The 16,033-nt window shown below is 39.0% G+C and overlaps 2 long non-coding RNA genes and 1 pseudogene across 3 annotated transcripts; 1 reads left to right on the top strand and 2 right to left on the bottom strand.

Moving 5' to 3' along the window:
* Positions 1-8: 8 nt before the first annotated feature.
* LOC309654005 (mitochondrial import inner membrane translocase subunit Tim8 A pseudogene) lies at positions 9-1,629 on the top strand (annotated as a pseudogene). Its single transcript has one exon. The product of its transcript is annotated as a mitochondrial import inner membrane translocase subunit Tim8 A pseudogene (transcript).
* Positions 1,630-2,888: 1,259 nt separating this feature from the next.
* LOC309654008 lies at positions 2,889-15,339 on the bottom strand. Its single transcript, XR_014259715.1, has 2 exons — positions 13,823-15,339; positions 2,889-7,702 (listed from the first exon to the last, which is right to left on the bottom strand). It is a non-coding gene; the product is annotated as an uncharacterized lncRNA (long non-coding RNA).
* On the bottom strand, positions 8,755-12,425 carry LOC309654007. The gene is made up of 2 exons (XR_014259714.1): positions 11,927-12,425; positions 8,755-11,596 (listed from the first exon to the last, which is right to left on the bottom strand). It is a non-coding gene; the product is annotated as an uncharacterized lncRNA (long non-coding RNA).
* Positions 15,340-16,033: the final 694 nt, after the last annotated feature.

Raw genomic sequence — 16,033 nt, 5'->3', positions numbered from 1 at the left:
AAATCTTTTTCTGATATGTGTCTCAGTCTCTGATTTTTCCCTGGATTTTTATGGCAACTTTCAATCTGCATACAGTGTTCCCCTTTTCAGGAGGAGGATGTTTTATTCAATTAAGTGTTTGAATATTACTTTCTTCCTCAGCTACAGATATAATTCTTGGTTTGGTTTACTTAGCTATGTTTCTTATGTCTCTCATCATCTTTCACAGCATTTTCATTTTCTTCTTCTTTTTCCTCTGTAATTTTGCAGACTCTCAGATTTGTCCTCATCACTAATTTAACTTCCTTCATGTTAATTCCACCCTTTTTGCCTGCAAAATGTATTTTAAATCTGTTACCAAATCTTTACAGTTTTAGGCAGTCTTTTCCTTCATATGTTCATTCCTGCCCACACCCCCCCCAACACACACACTTTTTTTTCTAAATTGAGACAAAACATGAAATTCACCAATTAAGGGTTCCGCCGCGGAGACACGTGAAGGTCGGTGAGTTGGTGCGGAGTTTGTCTCGGCACGCGTGGCCGCGCTGGGATGGCGTCCTCCTCGTCTTCCTCCGCAGCGGGTTTGGGCTCGGTCGACCCGCAGCTGCAGCATTTCATCGAGGTAGAGACTCAGAAGAAGTGCTTCCAGCAGCTGGTGCACCAGATGACGGAACTTTGTTGGGAAATGTGCATGGACAAGCCTGGGCCAAAGTTGGACAGTCGGGCTGAGGCCTGTTTTGTGAACTGCGTTGAGCGCTTCATTGATACAAGCCAATTCATCTTGAATCGACTGGAACAGACCCAGAAATCCAAGCCAGTCTTCTCAGAAAGCCTTTCTGACTGACCTGATTATTACCTCTCTGGAAAAGGAAGGTAGTTCAAGAAATGAAGAGCAGTTGATGGGATGGTTGAAGAAAAGGCTGTGGGGGGATCGGCTCCCACCTTTGTCACTCTTGGGACATCCTGTCATCTGAGAATGAACAAAGACCAATTTTTGTGTGTGGGGGTGGTTTGAGGGTCAAATGTGTTTGGGGTTGTGTTTTTTAATGCTAATCTTGGGAAAACAATTGACAGATGAATGGAAAACTCTACTAGGTGTATGTTACTGTATGTGGGACGATGCTTTCCTCATAGTCCCATTAACTGCTTCCTATAATTTTAATAGTGGAACTGCTCTATAATTTGATATGTGGGACCACATAGGTAATAATCTGTTATTTGTGTGGATTCCTTTCAGATTTCTGGAGAGATCGATATACATCTTTGTGTCTCTCAGAAAGGGCAGCAGTGGGGGAAAGAGTAATTTGGTACTTGACTGTAGGCCTCCTTATCTAGTGTTTGATTATCTGTGCTAGAAAAAAAATGTATGGAGTATTCATACAGTACATTTCACCTTTCTAGATTATCTCCCTCCCTTATACTGTGATTCACTTAAATATCTATATATAAAGTACAGTCTTGAGCTAGTACAGGTAGCCTGAGAGTCTAGAGGCCTTTAGTTAAAGGAATCTAGCCAGTGAACATAATTCTCATACTAAACTGCCACAAGGAAGAAGTTAACTTACCCTGTATGTCAGGGTCCAAAAAAATTTAAAGATGTGCCTAAATGAAAAAATAAGTTATAAAGATTTAGGCCAGTCAAAAACTAACAGCAGGGCTTCCCTGGTGGCGCAGTGGTTGGGGGTCTGCCTGCCAGTGCGGGGGACGCGGGTTCGGGCCCTGGTCTGGGAGGATCCCACGTGCCACGGAGCAGCTGGGCCCGTGGGCCACAGCTACTGAGTCTGCGCGTCTGGAGCCTGTGCTCCGCAGCAAGAGGGGCCGCGATGGTGAGAGGCCCGCGCACCGTGGTGAAGATTGGCCCCCGCTTGCCGCAAATGGAGAAAGCCCTCGCACAGAAACGAGGACCCAACACAGCCATAAATAAATAAATAAATAAATTTAAAAAAAGAAAAACAAAAAAAAACTAACAGCAGTTTCAGGTAGAGGTGCATGCCTAATGTAAACCAGCATACTTTCCATTTACTGCGTTCTTTTAATCACTGAAATAAAAACTTCTACAAGATTCAAAAAAAAAAAAAATTCACCAATTAAAGTAAGTGTACAATTCACTAGTTCTTAGTATTTTCACCACCAATATTGTTATCTAATTCCAGAACATTTTTGTCACGCCCCCCACAAAGAAATCTTGTATATGTTAGCTGTTACTCCCTATTTTCCCCTCCCCAACATCCCCTGGCATCCACTAATCTACTTTCTGTCTATACGGATTTGCTCATTCTGGACATTTCATATACATGGAATTATACAATATATGACCTTTTGCTATTGGCTTGAAATATTTCTCCCTTTAATAGTGTCAGTTTTTCGGACTTCCCTGGTGGTACAGTGGTTAAGAATCCGCCTGCCAGTGCAGGGGACACGGGCTCGAGCCCTGGTCTGGGAAGATCCCACATGCCACGAAGCAACTAAGCCCGTGTGCCAAAACTACTGAGCCTGCGCTCTAGAGCCCAAGAGCCACAACTACTGAAGCCCATGCACTTAGAGCCCGTGCTCCTCAACAAGAGAAGCCACCGCAACGAGAAGCCCGCGCACCACAACAAAGAGTAGCCCCTGCTCGCCACAGCTAGAGAAAACCCGCGCGCAGCAACGAAGACCCAACGCAGCCAAAAATAAAAATACAAATAAATAAATAAATAAATTTATTTATTTAAAAATATAGTGTCAGGTTTTATCATTTTAATTCTGTTAGTTTTTTTTGTGTGTATTTGGGACTTGCTTATACTGCATTTGTCTTTTAAGTCATATAGGAGAAAAACTGAATTACAAACAAAAATACATTTATACTGTCTTTTGTATTTCCTTATGTAGTTACCTTTAGTACTTTTTTCATGTGGATTTAAGTTACTGTCTGGTGTTCACCATTCCATCTTGAAAAAAATCTCTTTAGTATTTTCTGTGGGTCAGTTTGCTAGCAGTGGAGTCTTTCAACTGTTGTTTATCTGAGAATGTCTTAATCTCTCCTTCATTTCTGAAGGGTAGTTTTGCTAGGTACAGAATACTTGGTAGGCAGGTTTTTTTCCTCAGCTCTTTGCATATGTCATTGCAATGCCTTCTGGCCTCTATGGTTTCTGATGAAAAATCAGCAATTAGTCTTATTGAAGATTCTTTGTACATGATAACTCCGCTCTTGCTGCTTTAACACTGTCTTTGTCATTTGATGGTTTATGATGTATGTAGATGTGGCTCTCTTTGACTGTATCATGCTTGGACTTCCTTGAGCTTTTGGGATGTGCAGATTAACAGCAGTCATCAAATTTGTGAAATTTTAGGCCATTATTTCTCCAAATACTCCTTCAGTCTCTTTTTCTGTCTCTTCATCTGGAACTCCCATTATGTGTATAATAGGATGCTTGAAGGTGTCCCATAGGACTCTGAGATTCTGTTAATTTCTCTTCGTTCTTTTTTCTTTCTGTTTCTCACACTGGATAATCTCAATTGGCCTATCTTCATGTTCACTGACTCATACTTCTGCCTGTTCAAGTCTGATACTGAGCTTTCTCCAGTCAATTTTTTATTTTAGTTATTGTACTTTTCAACTACAGATCTTCTATTTGGTTCTTTTTTGTAATTTCTCTTTATTGATATTCTCTATTTGGTAAGACACTGTTCTTATACTTCTTTAGACATGGTTTCATTTAGTTCTTTGAACATATTTTAAATAGCTATTTTAACATCTTCATTTAGTAAGTCCAATGTCTGAGATTCCTCACAGACAGTTTCTAAACTGCTATTTTTCTTTTGTATGGTCCATATATATATTTTTTTACTTTGAATTTCCATATCTTGTAACTTTTTGTTGAAAACTGGACATCTTAAAAAATATAATGTGACAACCCTGGAAATCAGAGTCTACTACCTCCCTAGGGTTTCCTGCTGTTGCTTTACGCTGTTTTTTTTTTTTTAAGTAACTTTTCTGAACAAATTCTATAAAGTCTACTGAAGCTGCCACTCAACTAGCTTAGTGGTCAGCTAATGCCTAGATGGAGATATCCTTAAACATCTAGAAACAATAAATCTCCCAGTCTTTGCCGAGGGACTACGTGCACATAGCCATCAACGCTGAGGGCAGGGAGTTATCAATTCGGCCTTAGCCTTCCCTTTCTTCTTGCCCAGAGCCTCAAGGGCAGCCAAAGGTAAAGGGTAGGCCCCTCTCAGATCTTTCCTGAGCATGCACTCAGGCCTGTGCACACTTGTGGTCTTCTAGAGTCCTAGGAATATATCAGTGCTTTTCAACATATCTATGGACATCTCATCCTCAGTTTTTCCGATAAAGCTTTTGGTTAGTCTATTGTTTGTCTCAAGTGTTATCCACTGCCTCATGCATTGTGACATTAAAACAGTTGCTTGGGGACTTCCCTGGTGGTCTAGGGGGTAAGACTCCGAGCTCCCAATGCAGGGGCCCTGGGATCGATCCCTGGTCAGGGAACTAGGTCCTGCAACTAAGGAGTCCGCATGCCGCAACGAAGATCCTGAGTGGTGCAACTAAGACCCGGCACAGCCAAAATAAATAAATTAAATAAATAAATATTTAAGAAACTAAAATAAAACACTTGCCTGTAAGTGTTTTTTGACAAACACCTCACACATAGACACAGAGGCTCATACGCACTGGATAGCTCTGAGTAAGGTCGAATAAAGATAAGCCTTTTGAGTGGAGTCTTCCAGAGAGCCATCAGACAGGTCAAATACTGACAATTCTTTGGGAATGAAATTGTGAAAGAGGTCCAGCTCTGTTCTGCTCCCTCCAGTCCTGGGAATGCAGGCTGATATTTTTCAAGGTTATCAATCACTGAGCTGAGTATGGCAATGAGAATAGGGCAAGGTAAAATGCCACAAGCTTATTACTATTCTTATCAAGGTTCAGCCATTTTTCTTGAATAAATGCTTACTACAAAAGCTACAAGCCTTTGGTTAATTTCCAGAGTTTTGGAAAAGTTTTCCATAAAGTTTTGCCAAAATTCTGTTGCTTTTATCACAGGGCAAAATGTTGGAGGTCTTTACTCCACCATTTTTTTCTGCTATTAACTCCTCACTTTGTTTTAAAACTCCCAGCCAGTTCTCTCCCCATGGCTTTTTGCTCCTATTGACAGTACTAGTACATAAAGTATTTAAATGTCTTTAAATGAATATCAAAATAACATCTATATTATATATTGGTATGAGGTATAAAATGGCTTACAAAAAAAAAGGCATAGTACCTATCTTCACAGAACTTACTGTCAGATATAAATGAAATCCTGTTACTACTTCAGAGTGTTACTTGACCTAATGAGTAAATCTCTAACATCTATCTCTTTCTTTGCGAGGTTACCTTTGCCTTGTTTTTTTGTTTTTGTTTTGTTTTTAATTTATTTATTTTTATTTTTGCCTGTGTAGGGTCTTCGGTGCTGTGCACGGGCTTTCTCTAGTTGCGGCGAGCGGGGGCTACTCTTCGTTGCAGTGCGCGGGCTTCTCATTGCGGTGGCTTCTCTTGTTGCGGAGCATGGGTTCTAGGCATGCGGGCTTCAGTAGTCATGGCTCGCAGGCTCTAAAGCGCAGGCTCAGTAGTTGTGGCGCACAGGCTTAGTTGCTCTGTGGCATGTGGGATCTTCCCGGACCAGGGCTGGAACCCGTGTCCTCTGCATTGGCAGGCGGATTCTTAACCACTGCGCCACGAGGGAAGTCCCTTTGTTTTTGTCTTTAAAAGAATTTTATGAGTTCAATTGTTTACTCATTCTCAACTGAGGAGAAATTATTTGGTCCAAATATCTGCAACGGTTTATGACTTGCCCTTGGCCCCAAACTCTAGTTGGATCTTTCTAGTATCTATAGAATCACAACACACTAATAGACACTATCTATCAGAACAATTCCTAGGCTTTCAGCTAGATCAGCTCTACTGGTCTAAGAAACTATTATTTTCTTCTGTCAACTCCCTCACTCTCAGAATAGATGCAGAACATGATAAATGACAACCTCAAGTATATATAGCCAACAGATCTCTTCTTGTCTAATTGATGCATTCAGTACTTTATTTATACGGACAGTATTTCTCAGGATACAGTGTACCATCCCTGAGTAGTCATTTCCTCTTCCCACTACTGTCCAATTTTTCTCAAAGTTAATGTCTCCAAAGGGAAGAGTTAGGATGTAAATGAATAGAAGTACACAGGAGGCCTCAAAAAATACTGGAACACCTGATTACACTTCTATTGGTACATTCTGTCTTCTGAACTAGGGGGCTGAAAGTGAGACTGAGATAAAAGATTTTCCTACCTACAATCAATTAAGTAAGCTTGTTTTATGTCTCGTAGCCACTAAGTGAATTTTTAAAATCATAGCCATGCAGGTAGTGAAAATTTCTTCCAGTTCCTGGTTATAGGCTTCATAATCAATCCTAACATATGAGCATTTTGTGGTTCTTTTTTTCAGTGGCATCACAGTGGGAAATCAGGAGCAATTATATCAGGGGCTTTAACTCAGTTACCATTAGATACTAGTTGGGTCCTCTTAAAATTAACAGAAAATCTGCATAAGACCAGGGACAACTACTTTCTTTTTAATTTCTACACCTATAAAGATGTCTATTGACAAATCATGAACAATTTATATCTACACGGAACCAAGTCAACTCCTGTGGACCAATCAATATGTTATCCCAACAATCAAAACCCCGCACCATACCAACTCCGTATCCTTATAATTTTCCACAGAAAATATTTATTCAGTTCCTCCACAGGATGCTATTCATTTTCTAAATCTGCAGTTCTATTGTGGTGATCTCACAGGGATGTTGTGGGATATTTTAAAACTCTAGAGAAACAGTGATATGTAATATCTGGTGTACAGGACAAAAACTAATAGCTAAAGATAGTTTAAAGTTTCAACATTAGATACTGCTACATTCCTTTCAATGCTGCTGTCTGTATCTCTGCAGAGTTGGATTTTTGACAGTTTCTGTAACAAAAGCAATAAATGAGGGTGGTTGTGTCCAATCTCATCTCAAGGTGTGAGAAACTGTGCCCTAATAGCCACACATATCTCGTTAGCAAGTAATTATGCATATTTCTGAACAAAGTAAAATGTTTTCTTTCAAACACAAAACCAAAAATATTTTTGCTTATTAAGCTGTAAGATCAAAACGGTAAGTATTTTTATACCCTAATAACATAATAGCTTAGTATCTGAAAAAATACTTCATGTATTTATATGCTGCTGATGATTTATATCCCCACGATGATGAGAAAAGAAATCACCCAAACACTAAGGTGACTGTGAACAGAGAAAACTTGGAAACCTTTGTCCTAGATGGAGTCCACTAACCCAAACAAGTAACTGTTCATACAATTTTCTTCAAATATTTATCAAATGTTTGAGTGTACACAATACATCTGACCAAATAACTCACCTATCTGAACCAGAGACTGTGTCATGAAAATCTCCATGTTTCACTTAAAGATTAAATAGCACTGAGCTTTCATATGTCATCCAGAATTAAACAGCCAATCCACAAATAAAATTTCAAAAAGTAAAATTTTGAATAATTTCTGCATAATACCTGAGTGTGAGCTCTCAATGGTGGTGTCTGACTTGGAATCCAGAGATGAAGGAATTTGTCTTAATTGGGGAACATAGTACATCTTTGTACTACCAGAAGGCTTATATGGCAACAGTAAAGGCTGGCCTAAGGACATAAAGATCAGAATAATTAATAAGAAAACATTTATTAATTAACTGAACAAATATTAAGTACCTTTAATGTGCCAAGCAGTGGTCAAGATTCTTGGAATGTATCAGTAAACTAGCATTCTAGAAGAGGGAGATAGACAGTAAACAATTAGCATACTAAATAAGTAAATCATCTAGTGTTTTTATAAATTATTAGTGACATAAAAAATTAGAAAATACTGGGACTTCCCTGGTCGTGCAGTGGGTTAAGAATCTGCCTGCCAATGCAGGGGACAGGGGTTCGATACCTGGTCTGGGAAGATCTCACATGCTGTGGAGCAACTAAGCCTGTGCACCACAACTACTGAGCCTGCGTGCCACAACTACCAAAGCCCGCCCGCCCTAGAGCCCGAGCGCCACAACTACTGAGCCCATGTGCCGCAACTACTGAAGCCCACGTGCTCTAGGGCCCTTGTGCTGCGAGTACTGAGCCCTCGTGCTGCAACTACTGAAACCTGTGCGCCTAGAGCCCGCACTCTGCAACAGGAGAAGCCACCACAATAAGAAACCCATGCAGCACAACGAAGAGTAGCCCCTACTCACCACAGCTAGGGAAAGCCCGTGTGCAGCAACAAAGACCCAAAACAGCCACTCCCCCCCCCAAAAAATTAGAAAATGCTGAGGAAGATTAGAAGTATTTGGGAAATTGCAGCAGGATGCAGTTTAAATAGAGTGGTAAGGGTAGGATTCATTGAGAAGACGACTTCTTAGCAATCTATTCCATATTTAGATGGCTCTAACTAAGAAACACTTTATCTTATATTGAACCCAAACCTGGTCGTTGTTAACCCCTACTACTGATCTTTGAAGATTCTCCCTCCAGAGTCATAGAAAGTAAATCTAATTCTCTTCTATGTGGCAGATTTTCAAAATAAGTTTTCCATTATAAAAGTATAAATTCTCAATATTAAAAAAATACACAGAAATAAAAAAGACAAAGTCTTACCACTCAAAGATAACTATTATTAATATTTTAATGTATTTCTACAGGTCTTTCCTCTGTATTGCTTATTTGTTTACATAGTTGTGTATAGTATGTATAATGTGGAATTCAGTTTTTCTACTTTACATTGATAATAAAATATTCATTTTATTTCCTATCTTCACATTTTTTATCATTCTACTACACATTAAGTGTTTTTAACCCTTCTCATAATGTTAAAAATTTAGGCTGGATTAAATTTTCAATAATAAAGAATTCTGTAATAAAGACTTCCTGTTCATAGCATACCCATTCTCCCCTGCTGCCCCATTTCACATAAGTTTCCTGATTTCAGAGTGAAAAATTATGTCATTTATAAAGTTTCGTTTTTTTAAATACTAACTGCTAAAATTCTTTCTAAAATGTCTGTGACATGGTAGTAATTTGATTATTATAGAAGATGAAATCTTTTTCTTCTTCTTATTTTTTTGCTTCATTGGGTCTTCATTGCTGCACGCGGGCTTTCTCTAGTTGCGGTGTGGGGGGCTACTCTTCGTTGTGGTGCGCGAGCTTCTCACTCTTCTCACTGCAGTGGCTTCTCTTGTTGTGGAGCACAGGCTCTAGGCATGCAGGCTTCAGTAGTTGTGGAGCATGGGCTCAGTAGTTGTGGCTCGCGGGCTCTAGAGCACAGGCTCAGTAGTTGTGGAGCACGGGCTTAGTTGCTCTGCGGCATGTGGGATCTTCCCGGACCAGGGCTCGAACCCGTGTCCCCTGCACTGGCAGGTGGATTCTTAACCACTGCGCCACCAGGGCAGTCCCTGAAATCTTTTTCTATACACTTGTTTTTCTTTCATGATGTGGTAGAAACTCTGTCTCTGTAACAGCATTTTGATATTTAGCTGGGTACATACTGCTCATCTGTACACTGTATTTCCCAATCTCCCTTGCAGACATGTATGGACATATGACTGAGTCTGGGCCCATAGGTCAAGGGTGAGAATAATGTCTGCAACTTCCAGGCATCCCATGAAAACACTCCACTGGCTGCTGCTAAAATTTATCCTCCCCATTACTCTTCTTTTCCAGTATTTTCTTTATTATTCTTCCTGAAAAAACTTAAGATCAATTAAACAAGTTCAAAAGAACAATTCCATTAGAATTTTGAGTAGAATTACATTAGAGTTTAAATTCATTTGGGAATAAATGACATCTTTAAATATTCAATTTTCCCATTCAGAAATATCCCATCCCTCCTTTTAGTCTACTGTCCTTTTCTATGCCTACACAAAGGATTAGTATTGCCATCACATGAGCCCTATAAAATTCTTGTTTAGGTTACTCCTCAGTATTCATGGGGTTGTACTGCTCATTCAAATAGAATTTTGTAGATAGCTACCACTTCTCCTGATTAAACACAACAGCTTCTTCAGTTTATCCTTATGGACCATGGTCTTCTCTTGCATCCTGTAATCACCTCTAGATGGACTCCTAGTTGCCCATGTCTAGTTTATAAAAATCAAAATACTCTAGACAGAGTCTGATAGTCCCAGAGTAGAATGAGATCTCCTTCATTCTGGATGCAATAACAACTTATAAACTACTTAGAATTGTGTTACCATCCTTGGCCACTCCATGATTCTGATGATTTGACATGGAATCCATATTACTAGTACCCTGCTTCCAACCAAGGAACTGACTTCATAGTGAAGGAAATGAGACAAAAGGCTGACGACTAAAGGGAGTCACTGTTCTCCTCACAAGCCTGATCACCCACAGCTATGGTAAACTCAAGAACAAAAAAGCGAGTGAACAATTTACTGATAACTGTCATGGCACAAGCTGGGAGGCATCACTTTCTGAGGCTGGAATGCTAGCTTACTGAATACGGCATGTGCTCAGAACCACATGTGGCACTTGCCTATCCCACAGACAGAATGCATGTATTTAGGAACAAAGGCAGAAGCCTTTAAAATCTTTTGCTTTCTATCTCTGTGACTCTGCTTTGTTTGATGGAAGATCTTAGAAATAAGGGAGGGGCACTTCTACCGGGAGACAGGAGCCATCTAGTCATTTTACATTCTTTATGTCACTGAAACAATACAGGGAATAGGATGCCATAGTGTTGACTAAAACTACAATTGACCTTAACTATCAGGGAGAAATAAGGTTACCTTAAAAGAAGAAAGTCAGTAGGAGTATGGCTTACACCTAGGGGACCACTTTACCAAGCCTGGTCATAGAAATTAACAAAAAATTACCTTAAACCTATGCAGGGCTAGCAAAGCCTTAGACTACTTAGGAACACTTGTACCAACCTATCAGGCAAAACCCCAGCCAATGAGAACCTGGCTGAATTCAAGGAGAATGAAGAAATGTATAGAGGCTGGAAGAATTTAAATAACAGGAAAAATAGGTTGTAGCCTCTACTTCTCTTTGGACGTTGCTGTAGTCATTATTGTTAGGATATTGACTTAGTAGTTTTCTTCCTCCACCAGTGTATATAAAGCTTGGTGGTGATGGTTAAATTTACCATTTAGTTCAAAGTTTGCAGAAAATGGACAACAACAATTGGGCAGAATTACAATGGACCCAGAGCAAGAATGGTTACCATGTGGAGATGGAGAATTCAGAGGCAAGATAAGTGGCTTTTTGAAATTCTCAACAACTTTATGTTTGGATGCAGAAGTCTTAAAGTTACTTTGGACTGCCTATCTCTGGGGGAAGAAGCGACTATTCAGCAAATAATGGTTGTTCCTGGGAGAGAAAGAAAGGACTGGAGAAGGGTAAAGAAGAAAGTCCAACCATAAAATTTATTTCTTCAAAAAACTTGCAAATGGAACTAAATATAAACATATAGCATATTACTCTTAATTTGTTAATTCAGAGCAGTGGACACATAGTCATAAATTCAACATGCTATTCTGTATACTTTTTTTTTTTTTTAAAGCAATTCCTTTATTTTTATTATTTATTTATTTATTTTTGGCTGTGTTGGGTCTTCGTTTCTGTGCAAGGGCTTTCTCTAGTTGCGGCAAGCGGGGGCCACTCTTCATCGCGGTGCGCGGGCCTCTCGCTATCGCGGCCTCTCCTGTTGCAGAGCACAAGCTCCAGACACGCAGGCTCAGTATTTGTGGCTCACGGGCCTAGTTGCTCTGCGGCATGTGGGATCTTCCCAGACCAGGGCTCGAACCCGTGTCCCCTGCATTGCCAGGCGGATTCTCAAGCACTGCGCCACCAGGGAAGCCCTATTCTGTATACTTTTAAAATATTTTTTAAAATTTTACTTCTGAATCCACAGAGTTAAAAATATTTTATTATTAAACCAAATAATATTTCTCTTTTAAAGGAGTCCTTTCTACCAAGTACCTGTATGTAAAGGTAAGACCATGAACTGTGGGCTCTCTATAGACTGATCCATTTGATGTCAGAAGAGGTATAAAATACACTTTCACAGTTGGATTTCCTCTCCTGTGCTCTTCCACCAACATGAAAACAGCATAGCCCAGAGTAGCCTGGGTTTCAGTACAAGGCATGTGGAACAGACCCAAACCGTTTTTGCATCCTGATGCCAAACTCCAACGGACTCATAAGCCCATGAGTGAGGAAAGCAAATGTCTGTTGTTATAAAGCACTGAGATTTTCGAGGTTCTTATACAGTATCACGGTGGCAATAGGTAACTGACACATTAAAGGTGTTCTGTGTGATATTGATTAGACTATACATTTGGGGGGCATAATTTTATTTCACAATAAAAGTGTATAAGAAATATAACCATCTCGGGCTGCCCTGATAGCTCAGTGGTTAAGAATCCGCCTGCCAATGCAGGGGACACGGGTGCCAGCCCTGGTCCGGGAAGATCCCACATGCCGCGGAGCAACTAAGCCCATGTGCCACAACTACTGAGCCTGCGCTCTAGAGCCCGCGAGCCACAACTACTGAGCCCATGCACCACAACTACCGAAGCCCACGTGCCTAGAGCCCGTGCTCCACCACAAGAGAAGCCACCGCAATGAGAAGCCCGTGCACCGCAATGAAGAGTAGCCCCCGCTCGCCGCAACTAGAGAAAGGCTGCACGCAGCGATGAAGACCCGACACAGCCAAAATAAAATAAATAAAATAAAAAAAAAAGAAAAGAAATATAACCATTTCAACATATAAATGTATTTATTCAAATTAAATTCAGTGCAATTTAAATGTGGAACTAAGCAATTTTCTTTATACATTTAGGCATATTCCATTTATACCTACAGACAGATAAACTTTTTGCACAAGTAGGAACACTTAAAATCTATTTTGAATAGATTTGTACAAACTGTTGAATACTTTAAAATTAGTAATTGAAAGTTCCCACCCTCATTTGGAGGTAGAATGGGAACTTAACTTTCCAGTTACTGGTCTGAAAAAGAAAATAACTTGCTATAATTTTGAATGTTATATAGTGTAAGCACTATAAAAATATCACTGTCATGATAGCATAGGAACACTCTAAATGTTGTAGACCTTATGGTAGAAATTGCTAGCTGTTCACCAAAACTCATTTCTTTTTCATCCTGGAAAGCACAGCTAAACTATTCCTAGTCAGTGGAAAGTGATGTGGGCCACACCTAGGCCTAGACCATAAAAGCCTCCCAACATGTGCTCCTCCATGCTTTTCGTCCCTTCCAGTTGACTATGATGATGAATCCAAGGTTCCATGTTTTAAAGAAAGCAGAGTCACAGTCAACCTGGGTCCCTGCTCAACGTTTCTTGAGCAAGAAATAGACTGGTATTGTGTTTGCTATCTGTTCACTGTCTCATGCAAAACAATAGTAAAAGAAACAATGCCAAATAATTATCTACCTCCCTAAAATTGAACCTCTATAGTTTTTATGTTTTCATGAACTACTTGCATTCTTATGACAAGTATTATGAGTTGAAAATACGTCAGCCACAAGTAGCATGAGTTTCACATAGGTTGTTAACTTCACTAGAAATTGAAGTAAAAACATAATAAATTATATTCTCTTCATAGCTATGTAAATAAAAGATGTTATCATCATGTACAACCTAATGCTTAAAATTAAAATTAGGTTTTCTAACTAGAAAGACCCAATCAAGAAATTTATTGGTTAATGACACACAAAAGTTGGTAATGTGACCTAAAATTCTCTTACCATCTGTGCCATGAAGAACAGTAATCTGTTGGACTGAAGATGATGAAGCAAACTTGACAGGAACTTTGCCCAACTTCTGTGTACTGAGCTCTGGAATATCATGTCCACGATCTTCAGCATTACCAAAAATCTCAGATGAAAACATGGTTTTTCCTGGACTCTCTGTTGTTATCTGAGTGACTGCATCAGATGATAATTTTCCAGAGACGGGAGAAAACGGGGTCTTAATCTCCTTTGGTGATCTGAACAAAAAAGGGAAAGCACACAGCAGGTCATATCCTTGGCTTATCAAATACTGTAATTTCTTTCCAAATGTGGCTTCAATATTTTTTGGAGACACATCCAACTCCAATGGTTAAGTTATTTCTGCAGTACCCTTTGCTTTTTTACATACTTATTACAGGGTGATCATGCATGAGTTTACTTTTACTTATTTTAAAATCTACTTTTATTTTGGATTTAGAATGCTATTATATAAGGAAAGGGTACTTTTCAGTTGAAGTGGAAAGATATCCATTACAAAATAATTACTGGAAGTCCACTATAAATTAGGGGACTATGCTAAACGCATAGAGTGTACAAAAATAAAAAAGAAACAGAGCCTTTCCTCAAAGAGTTTATATGTCAGTGGGGGAACCAGAGGTTTTTAAGGTTGTAATTATGTATATAGATGATAAAGAATCCATATTAAAACATAATGGAGTAAATAAATGAGTGTATAAATAAATAAATAATAGGAGGGAGGGAGAAGACAAATCTTGCCAACAGAAGAATTCCATATGTAGGTAACCTCCCCCCCGCCACCCCCCCCCCCCCCCCCGCCGGCATCCATCTCCTCCCCAAGGAGGTGGAGGTGAAGCTTAATCTTCCCCTTAAGTCCAGTCCTGGGCTGGCCTTAATGATTGAATTCCAAAGAGAGTATAAAATGGGAGAAAAAGTAACTTTACAGTGGAGAAACCAAGCAAACACCATGTTATGCAAGTGATGATGTTTCACATCACCAGTGATGTCACGGAGACACTACATACTCTCTGTTATGATGTGATGAGACGGTTACTTCGCTTCTGTGGTATTCTTTGTCAAAACCTATAACTCCAGTCTAATCATGAGAAAAACATCAGCCAAACCCAGACTGAGGACAATTCTACAAAATATCAGACAAATATTCCTCAAGACTGTCAAAATCATAAAAAACAAGGAAGGAATGAGGAACTGTCATAGACCAGAGAAGACTAAGGAGACATGACAACTAACTAAGTGGAATGTGATATACTGGATTGGGTCCTAGAACAGAAAAAGGTCATTAACAGGAAAACTGGTGAAATCCAAAAAAAGTCTTAAGTTTAGTTAATAGTAATGTATAAATGTTGGCTTTTTAATTTTGAAAAATATAGTATGGTAGTATAAGATGTTAGCAATAGGAAAAACTGGGAGAGAGGTAAAGGGAACTCTGTTTGTATCTTTTCTGCAGATTTGAAACTATTTGAAAATAAAAAAGGTCATTTTTAAAAAATGGAGTAATATTGTATTGTATTATATCACAGAAGAAGAAGACCTTTTAAAAGGTCTTTTAAATCTCTACCCTCTATATACTATTCACTAATTAAAAGGACAATTATGAGAAAAGAAAATAGGCCCATCTCCTTTATGTATACAGAAGCAAAAATCATACACAAAATGTTAGACAATCAAATGTAGAGTGTGTGAGTGAGTGAATGTGTGTGTGTGTGTGTGAATTCCTACCAAGTTGTTTTACTCCAGAAATGCAAGGTGAGTTAACATTCAAATATCAATAAATGTCATGCACCACATGAATAAAATAAAGGAGAAAATGTATATGATCATATCAGTATAGTCAGATAAAGCATTTGATAAAATTCAATAATTATGTATGATTAAAAACTCATAGCAAAGGGAAACTACAAAAAACTTTAGAGCCACCATCCTATTTATAGTGAAATGTGGAGAATGTCCACTGTAAGATTAGGAACAAAATAAGAATGCCAACTCTTACCTTTTCTATTCAACCTGTTAGTAAAAGTATTAAATGGCATTAGCAGTAAGGCAGGAAAAAGAAATCAGAAATATAAGGCTAAGAAAGGAAGAAATAATACTGTCACTTTCCATATTTGATATAATTAAGGATACAGAAAATCCAAAACCATCTACAGATAACTTATTAGAATATCAGTTAGTTTTTAGAAGAGTTGC

This window comes from Balaenoptera physalus (genome assembly GCF_965194825.1).
Source record: "Balaenoptera physalus genome assembly, contig: HAP1_SCAFFOLD_1638, whole genome shotgun sequence".
NCBI classification, from domain to species: domain Eukaryota; kingdom Metazoa; phylum Chordata; class Mammalia; order Artiodactyla; family Balaenopteridae; genus Balaenoptera; species Balaenoptera physalus.
Note: the sequence above shows the minus strand (reverse complement) of the source record. Positions and strands in the feature narration are given on the sequence as shown.